We start from the raw sequence: 18104 nt of genomic DNA on the forward strand, positions 1-18104 counted from the left end.
GCATTATGCGTGCACTCTTCAGTTACCTTCATCCTTTGGAGGAAGTGTATTTCTTCCTTAAAATTTATATATAATAAAAAACAAGGCAAGTGCAGGCGCTGTGGCTTGCAGGTAAAGTTGCCCCCTGCAGTACCAGCATCCCTTGTGGGTGCCGGTTTGAGACCCGGCTGCTCCACTTCCAATCCAGCTCTCTGCTATGACCTGGGAAAGCTGTGGGAGATGGCCTAAGTCCTTGAGCCCCTGCACCCACGTGGGAGACCCTGAAGAAACTCCTAGATCCTGGCTTCAGATAGGCGCAGCTCCAGTTGTTGTGGCCATCTGGGGAGTGAACCAGCAGCTGGAAGACTCTCTCTCTCTCTCCCTCTTTCTCTATCTCTGCCTCTGCCTCTCTGTAATTCTGCCTTTCAAATAAATAAATAAATCTCTCAAAAGTGCAGTAAATGTAGAAATTATTATACATGTAAGAATATGTTATGCATATCCCTATGTCAAAATCTATAGTTTTAAAGAATCTTACTGATATGATTTTTGGGCATTAGTCCTGGTTTCAATTTGGATGACAGATTAATATATTAGTTACCTAATTTTACTTATATAACAAGAAAATTGCTTATCATACTTACAGTTCACTTATTTTGGGCTTGAGAGACAAAATCCAGAATACTTTTGAGATCTACAAGAATGTGGCACAAAAGACAGGGATTTCTGTAAAATTCTCCTTCAGTGATCTATCCCTAGTATCTACAGCTGTGTTTGGAACATAGTATGCATTTGGTATTTAAAAATATCACTAGCTCCACTTTTCCTGGGAGTAGGTTTTGTAAATAATACGAACACAAGACCCTATCCTACCAAATTGCATTAACATTCGTGTCATTTCCTCAGATAAAAAATGTAATCCATAGTTCAATTAAAAAAGCGATTGAGGATCTGAAGAGGTATATTCTAGAGAAATTGGAATTGTTCCTTGCAAAACCTTTGCCCACCTGGACTCATTTGTTCATGCCTGTGTGGAAAAAAATCTCAGACAAGCAGTATAATGTGTATACAACACAGCTGACACACCACAGAATAGTCACTCGACCTGGGTAAAGAGAACTTTCTAAACTGTTGATGCCTGTTTGAATAATCCAAGAAATCTAGCTATATATATATATATATATGCAGATATTTATATATGTTTTATAAGTATTTAGGTAGAAACATATAAATAGATACATATATATAAATAGATAGATAGATAGATATAGATATAGATATATAGAGAGATTTCAGTCTCTCATCCTCTCATTTATGGGCTCACTCTTATTCCCCAAATGCCTGCAGTGGCCAGGAAGCTAAATCTGGACCCAAGAATTCAATAAATGTCTTCCATGTGAATGGCAAGAACCCAATTACTTGAGCCATCACTGTTCCCTCCCAGGGTCTTCCTTAGCAAGAAACTGGAATCAGGAGTCTGAACCAAGGATTGAACCCGCATATGCCAATGTGTAACATGGACATCCTAAACAGCAAATTAATTGCTAGTCCAAGTGCAGTCTGAAAATAGTTTCTGGTGTTATATTTGGCACTTGAGCAATCTCAATTTTTACCTCGAAGAAATAACCATATTCTCAGAAATGCTGAGCAGTAGACAATCCTTAGAGAAAAATCTACAATGTCCAGGCTAATTCAAATTGCTAGACAAGGATCAGAAGCAACTCCTAGCATTAGAGACACTATCCAGAATTTAACTCAAACATTAAAGAACCATAGTTCATAGAAATTTATAGGGATCTCTGAAGGACATTCATTCCAGGTCACTAAGTTCAGGCCACACACATTTTAAGATCTCAGAGTCAGGGCCAGCTTACTAAGTGATGCAGTACCTCACACTACATCTAATATGTTAAGATGTATGAAAGTCCCCCATTAAATATAGTTTTCATCATAAAAATCTGAAATACACATTTTAAATTGTTCAGCAATCAGTCTGTACACTTGGAGATTCTTGCAAAATGAGAACATTGTTATCAAATGTAATGGGAAATTTAATATTTTTTTCATTTGAAAGTGAAAGTTATAGAGTGAGAGACACACACAGAGAGAGAGGGATCTTCCACCCACAGGTTTACTACTGCAGCAGCCAGGAGTGAGCCAAGCCAAAGCCTGAAGCCAGGAGCTTCCCCTGGATCGTCCCCCTGGATATCAGGGGCCCAAGCACATGGGCCATCTTCCATTACTTTTCCCAGACCATTAGCATTGAGCTGGATGGGAAGTGGAACAGCCAGGATATGAACGGGTGCCCGTATGGGATGCCAGTGTCACAGTCAGCAGCTCTACCCATTACACCACAATGTTAGCCCCAAGAAAAATTTAATATTAGCAAAGCATTTAATTAAAATTAATATTTCCTTTTTTTTTTTTCAAATCTCAACCATCTTTCACAGGTGGGTGAAAAGCACGCAGGTCCTAAACCTTCTGCCTACAATGTTTCAGGCAGGCACACAGAAGCAGACAAATGAGAATCTGTCACACAATTACTCCCCAGGAAAAAAATTGGTTCCTAGCTCTTTATAACTAATTCCAAGATATAGCAGCCTTTTGTTTATAATTCCTTATTAATAATACTTGAGAAGCAGTGCAATCACAGCTGCATAAAATTGTTTTACAATTATCTAATTTTCACTCAGAAACTATTTCTATTTCAGAACAGTGTTTTTGAGTGACTGTATAAAGAAGAGTGCAGAGGCTGTAATGATTTAGACATACATGCTTTGCAATTACAGAGCTGGTTCTAGGCAATCCTGTGACCTTAGAAGCATATGTGTTTTATCTCTGTGTTGGGTCTAATAGTTAATATGGAGAGTAAATAGCTCACATGGGGTAGAGGGAATGAGCTCTCGAGATGACTCTAATCTATTTTCCTTATAACAGTAATACATTTCATTGCAGAGAATTTGGATCTCAAAGAGCACAATTAACAGAATAAAAATCATTGAAGGATAAGCTGAGTAAAATTAATACCGTTTCTACGTAGTTCTTGTGTGTGTGTGTGTGTGTGCTTTCTGCAGTGATTCTACCATTCTACCTCTGTTTCTGTCCCCTGTCCCACCTCCCCTTCTTGAGACCATTTTCCTGCCAACTCCTGAAACTAACAGACACATGTCCATTATTTGCTCTAGTTACCTTCAATGGGTCAGCATACCATGCCATTGAAACAATAGCTTAAAATCCATTATTTAGCTAGACATTCTAGCTTGGGATGTTTCCAGTTCTCTGGGTCCGTCGTCCTCGGACCTACACCTCCACCTACACCCCGGATTGTTCCCATAGGATAGATCTCGAACATTACAATGTCTGGGTGAAAAGTGACAAAGCTCAAGGCATTGGCTAAGGAAACAGATCTACCTTAAATGGGCATCTTCTTGGTTACTGGAGTCATGGGTTTTTTTCCACGAGTTTACTGGCCATTTGTAAGTCTCCTTCGTGCACTGCCAGGCTTTACCTAAATGCTTTCTAACCGGAGATGTGTCTCTGAACGTCTTAAAGGGGAGGAGGAAGGCTAGAGCAAGTCGGGGCCCACCGCCTGATTCGCTCAGTCTCGTAACGCATCCTCAGGCCCTCGGAGCCTCTCGGGGCCGCAGTTTTTGTCTTCGCAAACGGGATGCTCAGGACGCCACCCGACCCTCGCCTCACACTGGGGCGCCGGGCAGGGTCAACCCCTCACAACGACCCCCCAGCTGCCCAAGCGGGCGCCAACCGCGAGAATCCTTCTCGCTCCCTAAGTTTTGTGCGAGCCTCTGCCGTGGGTCCCGCCAACCCGCGTGGGTAGCCGCGCAGCAGGCACCTGCCTTTACCTGCCAGGAGGTCCCACGGCAACCGGCCCCTCAGATCCGGCAAAGGACGCCGGCCGCCGCCTGCGCGCGCTTCCCCAGCCGGTGTTGTTGCCGGTTGCCAGGCGACGATCCGGCCCGCCTCCTAACTGCCGGTCCCTGGTTGCTAGGCGACGGCTCCCGGGCGCCTGGACGCCGTGAGCGCCTGCGCACCTCAGCCCCTGCGGCAAGACTCCTAGGTCAGTATCACAGGAGTCGGGTGAAGTCTGTTTGCTGAGACCAGTGTTTTGGGGCCGAATGGAAGCTGAGAGCCCTCGGCTCGCTGGTTGTGCAGGGCCAGCCATCCGAAAAATGAAGTGGACCTGCAGTTCAACCTGGCTTCTGGCCAGACGACTGGCTGTGGGTTCAAATACTCTGGAAATTGAGCGCACTCTCCCAGAGATCTCAGCCACAATCTCTTGCAAATGACACTTGCCACTTCCCGCTCAGACTCAGCTAAGCTGTCGACCTTGCATTGCCAACTCTGAGGGCACTGGGGTGTTCATTCTCTCCTCGCAGAACTAGTGATGACTCTTCAAAACCTTCTCGACACCCTCCTTTCTTTCCTCTTTCCGCACTTCTCAATCTCCCAGGCACAGAAAGAACTGCAGTCAGCAATGAAATCAATTGGCTACGCACATGTTCTTCCTTCTCTCCTCTCTTACATCATGTCACTCAACCCAGGTCATTTTTACTATTTTCTTTTTTAAAAAGAATGTTTATTTATTTAAAAGGCATAGTTACAGAGATGCAGAGGCAGAGACAGAGAGAGACAGAGTCAGTCCTCTATCCGTTGGTTCACTCCCCAGATGGCCGCAACTCCGGACCTATGCTAATCCGAAGCCAGGATCCAGGAACTTCTGGGTCTCCCACGTGGGTGCAGGGTCCCAAGGACTTGGGCCATCTTCTACTGCTTTCCCAGGCCACAGCAGAGAGCTGGATTGGAAGTGGAGCAGCCAGGACTCAAACTGGCACCCATATGGGATGCCGGCACTGCAGGTGGTGTCTTTACCTGCTATTTCACAGCAATGGTTTCATTTAACATTATACACAGATTAACTCTATTATAGCTAAAGAGTTCCACACTTTGTATGAAGCAGAAAAACAAAAATCAACAACACCAAACTAAAATTTAAAAAATCAAAAAAAGAACAAAAATTGTTCCTCAACAGTCCAGACAAGGGCTGTTCAAAGTCATTGCATCTTGAAGTAATTTTGCATTTTTTTAAGAAACTTAATAATCTTTAGAAGAACCCAAGAACAATACATATTTTGTGAGCACTTAGACATAACTATAATTTTGAAATATAAGAACATTCTCCAGTTAATACACTAAAACAGAGTAATTCTTTGAGAACAAGTTTTACTATTAAGTCTCATAATACAACTCTTTGAGGACAGAGGTTCTGCATGAGAAGTTAGCGTACAGTAACTCTTGTTATTTATTTAACAATTAATACTCTTATGTATGATGTCAGTGACTATCTGAGGCTCTTGACAAGAGCTGTCTAGGCTATGGAAGCCATTGAAATTCACAAACTCCTTCAGTATTTCAATAAGGCCATAGGTAAAGTAGAAGTTCTCTCCCCCCTTCAGAGGAAAGTACATGCTTCTTTGATGACCACTTCTTTCCTCTGGGTTCTCACGCACAGAGGTCTTTCATGTAGAACATTTTTTTGCCTCAGTGTCTTGGATTTCCATGCCTGAAATGCTCCCCTGGGCTTTTTGGCCAAACCATTATGCCTTAAGAGTTGATTCTGAGGTCAGAGTGCTACTTAAGGCAATTGTCATTCTATGAGTCTGCTGTATGGACTGCTTCCCATATTGGAACATTCACTCCTTTTTAATTTTACCTATTATTATTACCAAACACTTAGTCTTATTTTATAATAACTTTAACAGTTGACCCTATCTATATGATCAGTTTAACACTTAATCCTATCCATATGATCTCCATAATACTTAGAATCCCATTTTTACTACCCAAATTAAGGGGGTTTGGGGTTCCATGGCAAGTTTTTAAGCTATACCTTTAGAAGTAAGTCCATAGGAATGTAAGCAGAACTATACTGCTTTACAGTTACAAACTTCCTACATTTCACAATTACAGCTTTAGGGTCATGGTGATCTTTCCTCCATGCCCACCTTCCCACCCATACTCCCACCCCTCTTCCTCTCTTATTCTCACTCTTATTTTTAACTAAGATATATTTTTCTATTAACTTTATATATGTTGGGTTAACTCTATGTTAAGTAAAGTGTTCAATAAGTAGCATAAAAAAGTGTAAGTAAAATAAGATAAAATGAAAAGTGTAAGTAAAATAAAAGAAAGGAAAAAATTAAAAATTAAAAAACCCTCAACAGTCAAGGAACGGGCTGTTCAATGTCATTGCCTCTCAAAGTGTCAATTTCACTTCTAACGAAAAGTTTCCATTTTAGGTGCTCTATTAATTATCACAGGTCAGGGAGAACACATAGTATTTGTTCCTTTGAGACTGGTGTATTTCACTAAGTTCCAGCTTCATTCATTTTGTTGCAAATGACTGGATTTCTTTTTTTTTTAACTACCATGTAGTATTTCATGGTGTACATATCCCATAATTTCTTTATCCCATCTTCAGTTGATGGGCATTTGGGATGATTCCATGTCATTGCTATTGTGAATTGAGCTGTGATAGACACAGAGGTACAGATAGTTCTTTCATATACTGATTTCATTTCCTTTGGGTATATTCCCAGAAGTGGGATGTCTGGATCATAAAGTAGGTCTATATTCAGATTTTTGAGGTATCTCCATACTGTCTTCCATAGTAGTTTTACCAGCTTACATTCCTCCCAACAGTGGATTAGGGAACATTTTTTCCCCACATCCTTGCCAGTATTTGTTGTTTGTTGATTTCTGTATGAAAGCCATTCTAATGGGGGGTGGGTGGGTGAGATGAAATCTCATTGTGGTTTTGATTTGCATTTTTCTTGATGGCTAGTGATCCTGAACATTTTTTCATGTGTCTGTTGGCCACTTGGATTTCCTCTTGAAAAATATCAAAGTCCTTTGCTCATTTCTAACTGGGTTTTTTGTTTCGTTGTTGTTGAGTTTCTTGATCTCTTATATATTCTGGTTATTAATGCTTTATCAGTTGTGTAGTTTGCAAATATTTTCTCCCGTTCTGTCAGTTGCCTCTTCACTTTGCTGACTGGTTCTTTTCAACAGCTCTTATTTCAATCCAGCTTCCTGTTAATGCTTCTGGGAAAGCAGCAGAAGATAACCCAAGGAGTGTCCTAGATCCCCACTCCTGCTACTATCAACTATATCATTAAAAAGTGTAGTGAGGCTGTATAACAGAGTCTAACCAGAACCGAATCCAAAGCAGTCTACCAGATATACAAAGGGGCATTTTTAGGAAAAAAATTTCCACCCATGAAATCCATCCTCTAAAACTGACAAACAACAAAATCCATATGCAAAAAAATTACCATAGGAACACAAGAAATATGAAAAAGCAAGGCAATTTAATGACAACAAAGGAACACAATAACACTACAATATCAGACCATGAAGAAAGGGAGACTGATAAAAATCCTTGACTAAGAATTCAAAAGAATGATTATAAACTTTCTCAAAAAGATATAGCAAAATACAGATAAACAGTTAAATGAAATTAGCCAATCAGTGGGTGATATGAATGAGTAATTTAGCAAAGAGATTTATATATTGAAAACAGAGCCAGACAGAAATATTTGAAATGAAGAATTCTGTAAGCCAGATTAAAAATACACTTAAAAGCCTTAACAACAGAGTAGATTAAGAAGAAAGAGGGGTTGGCACTGTGGCGTGACAGGTAAAGCCACTGCCTACAGTGTTGGAATTCCATGTGGGCACTGGTTTGAGTCCCAGCTTCTCCACTTCTGATCCAGCTCCCTGCTAATGCGTCTGGGAAGGCAGTGGAAGATGGTGCAAGTCCTTAGGCTCCTGCACCCATGTGGGAGATCTGGAAGAAGCTCCTAGCTTTGGATTGGCCCAGCTCTGCTGTTGAGGCCATTTGGGGATTGAACCAGTGGATGGAAGAACTCTCTCTCTGCCTCCATTTCTCTCTCTGTAACCCTGGATTTCAAATAATACATATAGCTTTAAAAAAGAAGAAAGAATATTTGATCATGAAGACAGGCATTTCAAATATCTTATGCAAAACATTAAAAGTGGGGTCGGCGCTGTGGCGTAGTAGGTAAAGCTGCTGCCTACAGTGCAGCATCCCATATGAGCAAGGGTTTGAATCCCAGCTGCTCTGCTTCTGATCCAGCTCTCTGCTATGGCCTGGGAAAGCAGAAGGAGATGGCCCTAGTCCTTGGGCACCTGCACCTGCATGGGTGACTCAGAAGAATCTCCTGGCTCCTGGCTTTGGATAGACCCAGCTCTGGCCATTGCAGCCATCTGGGGAATGAACCAGTGGGTGGAAGACCTCTCTCTCTCTCTCTCTCTCTGCCTCTCCTTCTCTCTCTGTGTAACTCTTTCAAATAAATAAATAAATCTTTAAAAAAAAACATTAAAAGTGGTGGAAACCATAATCCTAATCCTGGGCATACTATGAAACAAACCAATATTCAAATTTTAGGAATCCCCAAACAGATGGGCAAAAAAAGAATGTCTCAGAAAACCTACTCAATTAAGTAAAAGCAGAAAAATTTCCCAGTTTGGAGAAAGATAGGGAAATTTAAAAATAGGGAGCATATAGGACTCAAATTAGACATATTCAGGAAAAAAATGTGCTAAAACACACGATAGCCAAATATTCAAAAGTTCAACAAAAATACATGATTCTAAAATTTACAGGAGAAACATTCCAGGTCACTTTTAAAGGAACTCCTATGAGGCTGACAGCAGATTCATCAACAGAAACTTTACAGGCCAAGAGAGAATAGAGATATGCAGTCCAAGTTATGAAAGAAAAAAATTCCAACCCAGAGCATTTCATCTGGATAAGCTTTCTTTCAAATAAGAATAAATACAAACTTTGCAAAACAAGCAAAAACTGAAGGAATTTGTCACCATCCCCAGCATTACAAATGATACTTAACAATGTACTATGTAGAGAAACAAAAAAAGGAAACCTTCATTATTAAAGAGTTTGAAAGCATAAAACCTTCTAGAAAATGTCAAAGAATTTTAATAGAACTAATAAATTTTAAAGAAAAATGGCATAATTAAATAATTACTTATCAGGGCCGGCACTGTGGCTCACTTGGTTTATCCTCTGCCTATGGTGCCGGCATCCCATATGGGCACCAGGTTCTAGTCCTGGTTGCTCCTCTTCCAGCCCAGCTCTCTGCTGTGGCCCAGGAGGGCAGTGGAGGATGGCCCAAGTTTTGGGCCCCTGAACCCGCTTGGGGGACCAGGAAGAAGCACCTGGCTCCTGACTTCTAATCAGTGCAGTGCTGGCCGTAGTGGCCATTTTGGGAGTGAGCCAACAGAAAGAAGACCTTTCTCTGTGTTTCTCTTTCTCTCACTGTCTATAACTCTACCTGTCAAATAAATCTAAAAAATTATAAAATAAATAAATAAATAATTTCGTATCAATAGTAACTTTGAGTAGAAATGGACTAAATTCCCTAACAGAAAGATACAGAATGGAGGAGTACATACAAAAAATAAGTCCCAGTAGTAGGCTGCCTGCCAGGAATGTACTTCACTAGTGAAAATACATACAAACTGAAAGCGAAAGGATGGTTAAAAAATTCCATGCAAATAAAATAAAAAATGAACTGTATTAATGATACTTATACCAAAAATATGACAAAAACTTTAAGAAAAAAGTGTTAAAGGAAACACAAAAGTCACTATGAAATGATCAAGGATTAATTCAACAAGAAAATATAACTATTGTGAATATAAACACACCTAATTCAAGGGCACCCAGTTTTCTAAAATAAATATTAGTAGATCTAAGTAGAGATGTGCACAATAACATTGGGAACTTCAACACCCCAATTTCATCAGTGGTTATGACAACCAGACAGAAAACCAACAAAAGTAACTGAGTTAACCTATGCAATTGACAAATGGATTTAATAGACATTTAAATAACATTCATCCAAGAGCTAGAGAATACACATTCTTTCCATCAACACATGGAACATTCTCTTGCACAGACCCTTTCTAGGACATGAAACAAGTTCCAGCAAATTTATAAGCCTTGAAATAATATAGTATATATTTTTTCTGTCCACAATGGAATGAAGTTGGAAAAAAATAAGACAAGAAACTCCAGAAATTACAGTGATGAATGGAGACTGAACAAAATGCTCCTGAATGAACTATGGGTCACTGATAAAATCAAAAGGAAAAATTTTTTTAATTTCTTGAAATTAAGGAAAATGGAAACACGACATTTTAAAATTTATTTCATACAGCAAAAGCAGTACTAAGAGGAAACTTTACAACAATAAGGATCTACATAAAATTAGGAAAAGGATTAAAATAAATAACTACTAACTAATATTAGGATCTAGAAAAAACTCAAAAATAAGGAATGCAGTAATAAAAACTTGAGAATAAATGAAACAGAAATAAAAACATAAAATATTGATGTAATGAAGAATATGTTCTTTAAAAATATGACCATACTAAATACATGTTTCCTTTTCATTTAGTATTCTGATGAACAAAAGCTAATTGCTGAGTTTGTGACTAAGTAGAGTGTCTGTAGAAGCAGATAAATAATGTTTGTGAATTCCAAAAACCAGCCTTTGGAAAATCAGCTGAAATTATAAAGTAATTTGGCCCTCTCAGCTCAGCTGGGCTAGAAGACCGAATTTAATTCCAGAACATAAAGGGGTATGAATAACTAAGGCCATAATAAACATAAACTCTAGCCTGAGTGAATTTTATCCTGATTAATGAAGCACTGAAATTTCTTAACACAATACATCCTGCCTTTCAAATCCCCACCAAATAATGCTCTATTACTGCTCAGCTGTGTGTGCCTTCCTCTTCGTGATGAAGTCAAGCCAGCAAGCAAATTTCAAAAGGAACTGCAATGACTCCAAGTAAAAGGTTAAAGAAATAGTTTTTAAGAATCCTCCGTGGGGGCTGGTGCTGTGGTGTAGTGGGTAAAGCTGCCACCTGCAGTGCCGCCATCCCTTGTGGGTGCCAGTTAGGGTCCCTGCTCCACTTCCAATCCAGCTCTCTGCTGTGACCTGGGAAGGCAGTGTAAGATGGCTCATGTCCTTGGGCCCCTGCACCACCTGTGTGGGAGACCCGGAAGAAGCTCCTGGCTCCTGACATTACCAGAACATAGGCAGCAAACTGCACTCCCAAGATGGCAGCCCCTGTGGCTGGTCACATACTTCATGCCTGATTTGTGGAGTGGCATTTTTATGAGGGCTCTCTTTACCTATTAGGGTTCCATCTCCCAGGCATGGCAGTGGCATCCTGGTGTTCAGTATCCCAGGCATGGTGGGCATTCTGAGATTTCATCTGAGACCAGGTGGTTTTTGAATTGACCTCCTGAGTTCAGTATTCTAGGCACGGTGAGCCTCCCAAAATTTCATCTCAGACCAGGTGGCATTGTTTGGCCTCCTGGAATTTTATTCCCAGGAAAGGTGTGACTTCCGATATTTTATCTCAGACCAGGGGGTTTTCACTTTGTGGTTTTGTTTTTTTGTTTGTTTGTTTGACAGGCAGAGTGGACAGTGAGAGAGAGAGACAGAGAGAAAGGTCTTCCTTTTGCCATTGGTTCACCCTCCAATGGCCGCCACGGCCGGCGCACCGCGCTGATCCGAAGCCAGGAGCCAGGTACTTCCTCCTGGTCTCCCATGGGGTGCAGGGCCCAAGGACTTGGGCCATCCTCCACTGCACTCCCGGGCCACAGCAGAGAGCTGGACTGGAAGAGGGGCAACCGGGACAGAATCCGGCGCCCCAACCGGGACTAGAACCCAGTGTGCTGGCACTGCAGGGGGAGGATTAGCCTAGTGAGCCACGGCGCTGGCCAATTCACTTTGGAATCCTGGAGCTGGTTTCCCAGAACAGGTCATGTTTTCTTTTTCATTTTTCTGTGATACTTTTTATTTTGGATTTCTAAAAACTTTTTTCTGTTAGTTTTGGCTTCACGTCAGATTGTGGAATTCACGTAATTGGATTCCTGATTTTTTTTTTTTTTAATAAAGAAACCGTGCATGTCACTTTTTGGATTCCTCATTTTCTTTATCATTTTGACTTCACTTTTGCCTGCTTATCCGATGGGCTATGTGCTGGTCACCTCTAGACTCTCATTTTTAAATTTTATGTATTCATTTTTTTCTATCTTCAACAACAACACATTTGACATCTTATTCTTTAAGATGCAAAAAAACACCCCAGATCTCAGATGTTATTCTCAGAGAAATGCAGAGAACACCTACATTTCTGATATATGCATTTGGGAAACATACATCTTAAGCCTAAGTGTCATACAGAAGCACTCAAGATGCTTGAAAATGGGTTTGCCTCAGATTTTCATTTGAAAAAAAATAAAAAATGTTAGAGGAACTTTTTATTAGCTCATTTTGGGTGGTAGAAGCTGGAAAAGACCAGTTCTGTTGCTACTAATGGCATTTCCAAGACCTGGCCATATATATATTTTTTTTAATAATTTTTGTATGGTCTTTCTTATTTTGGGGTTTTAAAAAATTTTTTCTGTTATTTTATTTCCTTCACGCCAGTGTTGGAATTCATTTAATTTGATACTCAGTCTATTTTTGTTTTTGTTTTTGTTAAATTCGTGACTCTGTGTATACCACTGATTGGATTCTTCCTTGACTTTAGCCTTTTGACTTCATTCCAGATCTCTTAGCCTTTTGGCTATGTGTTAGTCCCCACATGGATTCCCCTTTAAAATTTATTTATTTTTTTATCATCAAGAGAAACACAATTGACATGTTATACCTTAAGATCAGAAAAACACAGCACATCTGAGATTTTATTCTCAGAAAAATACAGAGAATACCTATGCTTTTGATATATGTATTTGCATAACATAAATTTTTTTAATTTTATTTTATTTTTGACAGGCAGAGTGGACAGTGAGAGAGAGAGACAGAGAGAAAGGTCTTCCTTTTCTGTTGGTTCACCCCCCAACGACCGCTGTAGCCGGCGCACCGCGCTGATCCAAAGGCAGGAGCCAGGTGCTTCTCCTGGTCTCCCATGCGGGTGCAGGGCCCAAGGACCTGGGCCATCCTCCACTGCACTCCGGGGCCACAGCAGAGAGCTGGACTGGAAGAGGGGCAACCTGGACAGAATCCGGCGCCTCGACCTGGACTAGAACTTGGGGTGCTGGCGCCGCAAGGCGGAGAATTAGCCTATTGAGCCGCGGTGCCGGCCCATAACATAAATCTTAATTCTTTATGTGATATGGAAGGATTTCCCAGTTATTGAATATGGGTTTACTTCATGTTTTCATGTTAAAAATATCAGGAAAAGTAGAGTAAATTATTTTGGCCAGTTTTCAGTGGTACAAACCAGAAAAAAACAGTTCTGTTGCTACTAACAACGTACACTCAGGTGGTGAGCATACAGACCTTGTGGAGAGTCCAAGTCCTGTGGAGAGGTGTTTGACTTCAATACCAAAATGGCAGTTTCACTGAAAACGTCAGGTTTCCAAGGGGGCAGAAACCATGAGGATTTCTGACCTTACCAGAAGATGGGGAACAGACTCCACCCCCAACACGGAGTCCCCTGTCGGCGGTGACATGCTGCATGCTTGAGAAGTGACATGATCTTTGTTATGTGTTATTTTATCTTTATGGGGATTCTCTTTGCTTACTGGGGTTCCATCTCTCAGGCATGTGGCATCCTGGTATTCAGTGTCCCAGGTATGATGGGCATTTTGAGATTTCGACTCAGACCAGTGTTTTTTCCCCTTTGGCCTCCTGGGGCTCAGTATTCCAGGTGTGGCGGGCCTTGGAGGTTGTTGTCTCTTTGGCCTCCTGGAGATCTATTTTCAGGTATGCTGGGCCTTCTGATATTTCATCAAGACCAAGTGGTTTTCCGTTTAGCCTCCTGAAGCTCTATTCCCAAGTAAGGTGGTGTTGCCGTTGAATTCTCTACAATGTTGCAGTGGGTTCCTTTCTGAGAGGAGCAGCCTGGTGGGGGCAAGAGGCACGGAGTCAACACACAGACCCCGGGAGTCGGGTGAGAGCAGGCTTGAGGCGAGCAGCCTGCAGACTCGTTTATTACAGTTGATACAACAGCTTATATAGCCAAGACCAGCCAATCTGGTCAAGGGGTGGTCTATACCCCAACCAATCACAGCCTGTTGCCAGGCAGTTTCCAGAGCCATCCAATCACAGCCTGTCGCCAGGCAGTTTCAAATCCATCCAATCACAGCCTGTTGCCAGGCAGTTTCCAGAGCCATCCAATCACAGCCTGTCGCCAGGCAGTTTCAAATCCATCCAATCACAACCTGTTGCCAGGCAGTTTCCAGAGCCATCCAATCACAGCCTGTTGCCAGGCAGTTTCCAAAGCCACGTGGGTTTCAAAGCCATTCCTGACTAACTGACGCTCGCTTGCCAGTGGCCACCTTCGCATGGCCTTCTCATTCCACTACAAGGTGGGCCTTCTAAGAGCCCATCTCGGTCCAGGGTCTTTTCTCTTTGGCATTTTGGAGGGTGTTATCCAGAATAGGCGTTGTCTTCTTTATTTTTTTTTTTTTTCATTGTTGTGTGGTACTTTCTATTTTGGGCTTTTAAAATTTTTTTCTGTTAGTTTTGGCTTCATGCTGAAGTAGGCAGGCATACAGGTTAAAATTGATTAGGTCTGTGAGCTGGAAGACCATGCCTTCGACATACCCCTTTGTGACCCCATGCCCCTACCTGGCCACACCTGGGTGCCCACCATCCAATCAGGTTAATTAACCACTCCCCTTTGGAAGTGGGTTAAAAGCCTGGAACACGGTGTGTTCAGCCTCTTTTCCCTGGCTACTAGCCAGAAGGGGGCTGGCTGCAGCCCCGTGCCCCCAGGGTGCGTGGCCTTCGGGCCACCCGCCCTAGGCTTCCTGGCCTCGATGCTCCTCCACGTGGCTGGTTCCTGGTGTTCGATATGAACCCAGATTTACCCCTTTCTCTTAGATAAAGCTCTCACTCTTCTATGCATCTTTTGCAATTAATAAAAGCTTAAAACGTACCATGCTGCGTCATCCATTTATGCCAGTATTTAGAATTCTTCTCTAAATATTAGGCAAGAATCCACTCGGGCTTATTAATATTGGGGATTTAGTAACAAGCGTATATATCATATGGCACTGCAAATTCCAATAACATATGTGGTACCCCAGACTCAACTTTTGGGGAACTTTAAGGGGTCACATTCCAATATAATTTTAAGGGGTCAAATTCCGATATCATATTAATAAGCATATGGTGATATTCTATGGCACCCCAAATTCTGAAAAAATATGTGGCACCCCAGATGGGACTTCTGAGGAACTTTAAAAGTCCACTTTCAATAGGGGGTCAATTCCTATATCAATGCTAGATTGTGGAATTGATGTAATTGGATTCCCAGTCTTTTTGTTAAATCACGTTTTGAATTCCTCATTTTCTTTATTGTTTTGCCTTCACTCTGGCCTCCTTTTCCTTTGGGCTATGTGCTGGTCACCTCCTGGAGTCCCTTCTTTAAATATTATTTAATTTTTTTCTGTCTTCAACAACATATTTGATATTTTATACCTTCAGATACAAAAAACACCCCATATCTGAGATTTTATTCTCAGAAAAATACAGAGAACCCCTACACTTCTGATGTATGTATTTGGGAAATACAAGTCTTAAACCTTTATGTTGCACAGAAGTATTCGTGGTTATTGCAAATGCGTTTTCCTCAGTTTTTCATTTTGAAAAAAATCAGGAATGCTAGGGCAATCTTTCATTGGCTAGTTTTGGGTGGTAGAAACTGGAAAAGACCAATTCTATTGCTACAAATGGTGTTTCCCAGACTTGGCAACATTTTGTTTATTTATTTTTTTTTATTTTCATGTGGTACTTTTTATTTTGAATTTTTAAAAAATTGTAGTCTGGGGCCATTGCTGTGGTGCAGTGGGTTAAAGCCCCAGCCTGCAGTGCCAGCATCCCATATGGGCGCTGGTTAGAGTCCCAGCTGCTCCACTTCCAACCCAGCTTTCTGCTATGGCCTGGGAAAGCAGTAGAACATGGCCCAAGTCTTTGGGCCCCTGCACCCATGTGGGAGACCCAGAAGAAGCTCCTGGCTCCTGGCTTTGGATCAGCTCAGCTCTGGCCGTTGCGGTCATTTGGGGAGTGAACCAGCGGAATGGAAGACCTCTCTCTCTCTCTCTCTCTCTCTCTCTCTCTCTCTCCCTCTCTCTGTAACTCTATCTTTCAAATAAATAAAATAATTCTAAAAAACTTTTTTTAGTCTGTTATTTTCTTTCCTTCATACCTGATATTGGAATTTATTTAATTTGATACTCGGTCCTTTTTTTTCATAGTTCTGCGCATATCACCAACTGGGTTCCTCCTTGACATTATTCTTTGGACTTCACTTTGGATCTCTTATCCTTTGGTCTATGTGCCAGTCCCCTCATGGATTCTCTTTTTTAAAATTAATTAATTTATTTTTTATCATCAACCTCAACACAATTAGTGCGTGGGCTAATTGGAGGACTACAGTTTGTGCTAGGCCAAGACCTAGGTTAGGCTTAGGGTTAGGAATCAGGTTGGGGCTGTGTGACAAGGTTATTGTTAGAATTTGTTATTGGTGATAGGCATAATACAAGTGTTAGGTTTAGCACTATTGCTAAGTGCAGGACAAGTGAGAGGCTTAGGGCCAGGGTAGGGCAAGGTTTAGCATAAGGATTAAGATTATTCCTATGCCTAGGCTACAATTCATGTTTTGTTCAATTTTAGCAGTAGGGTGAGGGGTAGAGCAAGAATTCAGTTTAGTGTTATGCTTTGTGTTAGGCTGAGGCCTAGGGTTAGGGTTAGCTTTGCATTTAGGTTTAGGGTTAGGAATAGCATTTAGCGTTAAGGTAGTGTTGAGGATAGGGTTACAGTTAGGGTTAGGGTTTAGGGTTAGGGTTAGATTTAGGGTTAGTTATAGGGTTAGAGCTAGGCCTATGCTACAATTCATGTTACATTTATTTTTATTGCTTATGGTTAGGGATAGTGTTAGGGTTAGAGTTTAGGGTTAGGTAAAGCATTAGAGTTAGGATTAGGTTTAGGAATTCATGTTAGGGTTAGGGTTAGGTTTTAGGATGAGAGTGTTAGAGTTTATGGGTATGGTTAGGGTTAGTATTAGGATTAGAATAAGAACTAGGCATATGCTACATTTACTGCTTTGTTTAATTTTATTGGTTTCTGTGAGGATTAGGACAAGATTTAGTGTTAATGCTTGGGGTAAGTTGATGGCTACTGTTATTTTTTAGGCCAAGGTCCAAGTTTAAGTTTAGGGTTAGGCTTTAGGCTACCACTCATTTTGTTTTAGTTCTTAAGGTTAAAGTTAGGGTTAAGATTAGGTTTAGGGTTAAGCTTCGGGTTAGAGTTAGGTTTTAGTGTTTGGGTTAGTGTTAGTGTTTAGGTTCTCATTAGGATTAGCTTTAGATTTTAGGGTTAGAGTTAGGACTAGGTTTTAGGGTTTAGTTTATGTTAGAGTTAGGGTTAGGGTTTAAGTTTATGATTAGAATTAGGTTTAGGTTTAGGATCAGGCCTAAGGCACAATTCCTATTATGTTAGTGCTAGTGTTAGGTATAAGGTAGGTTTAGGGTTTAGGATAAGGGTTTGGGTTATGGTTAAGCTTTAGTGTTTGGATTAGTGTTAGGGTATAGATTTAATGTTAGGATTAGGGTTAGGTTAGGATTAGGGTTAGGTTTAGGGTTCAGATTAAAGTTAAGTGTTAGTGTTAGTGTTTAGGGTTAGAGTTAGGATTAGAGTTAGGTTTAGAATTAGAGCTAGGCCTAAGGAGCAATTTCTGTTATGTTAGGTTTATGCTTAGGAATAGGGTTAGGGTTTGGAATAGGGTAGGGTTATTGTTAGGGATGAAGTTTAAGTTAAGGGGAGGGTTAGGTTTAGTGTTAGCTTTAGCATAAGGTTTGGGTTATGGTTAGGATTTAAGTCTAGGGTTAGGGTTAGGTTGAAGGTTTAGAGGTAGGGTTAAGGTTAGAATTAGAGTTTATGTTTAGTTTTAGGGTTAGAGTTATGATTAGTTTTTGGGTTAGAGTTTAAGGTTAACATTTGGTTTAATGTTAGTTTTACCTTTAGGGATTAGGT

General features: G+C 41.0%; 1 protein-coding gene across 1 annotated transcript in view; it reads right to left on the reverse strand.

Annotated features, from left to right (window-relative positions):
* LOC133772932 (armadillo repeat-containing protein 3-like) overlaps window positions 1-18104 on the reverse strand; it is a 128655-nt gene that overhangs the window by 88773 nt on the left and 21778 nt on the right. The gene's annotated exons all lie outside the window — the stretch shown is intronic.

This window comes from Lepus europaeus, chromosome 13, assembly GCF_033115175.1.
Source record: "Lepus europaeus isolate LE1 chromosome 13, mLepTim1.pri, whole genome shotgun sequence".
NCBI classification, from domain to species: Eukaryota; Metazoa; Chordata; class Mammalia; order Lagomorpha; family Leporidae; genus Lepus; species Lepus europaeus.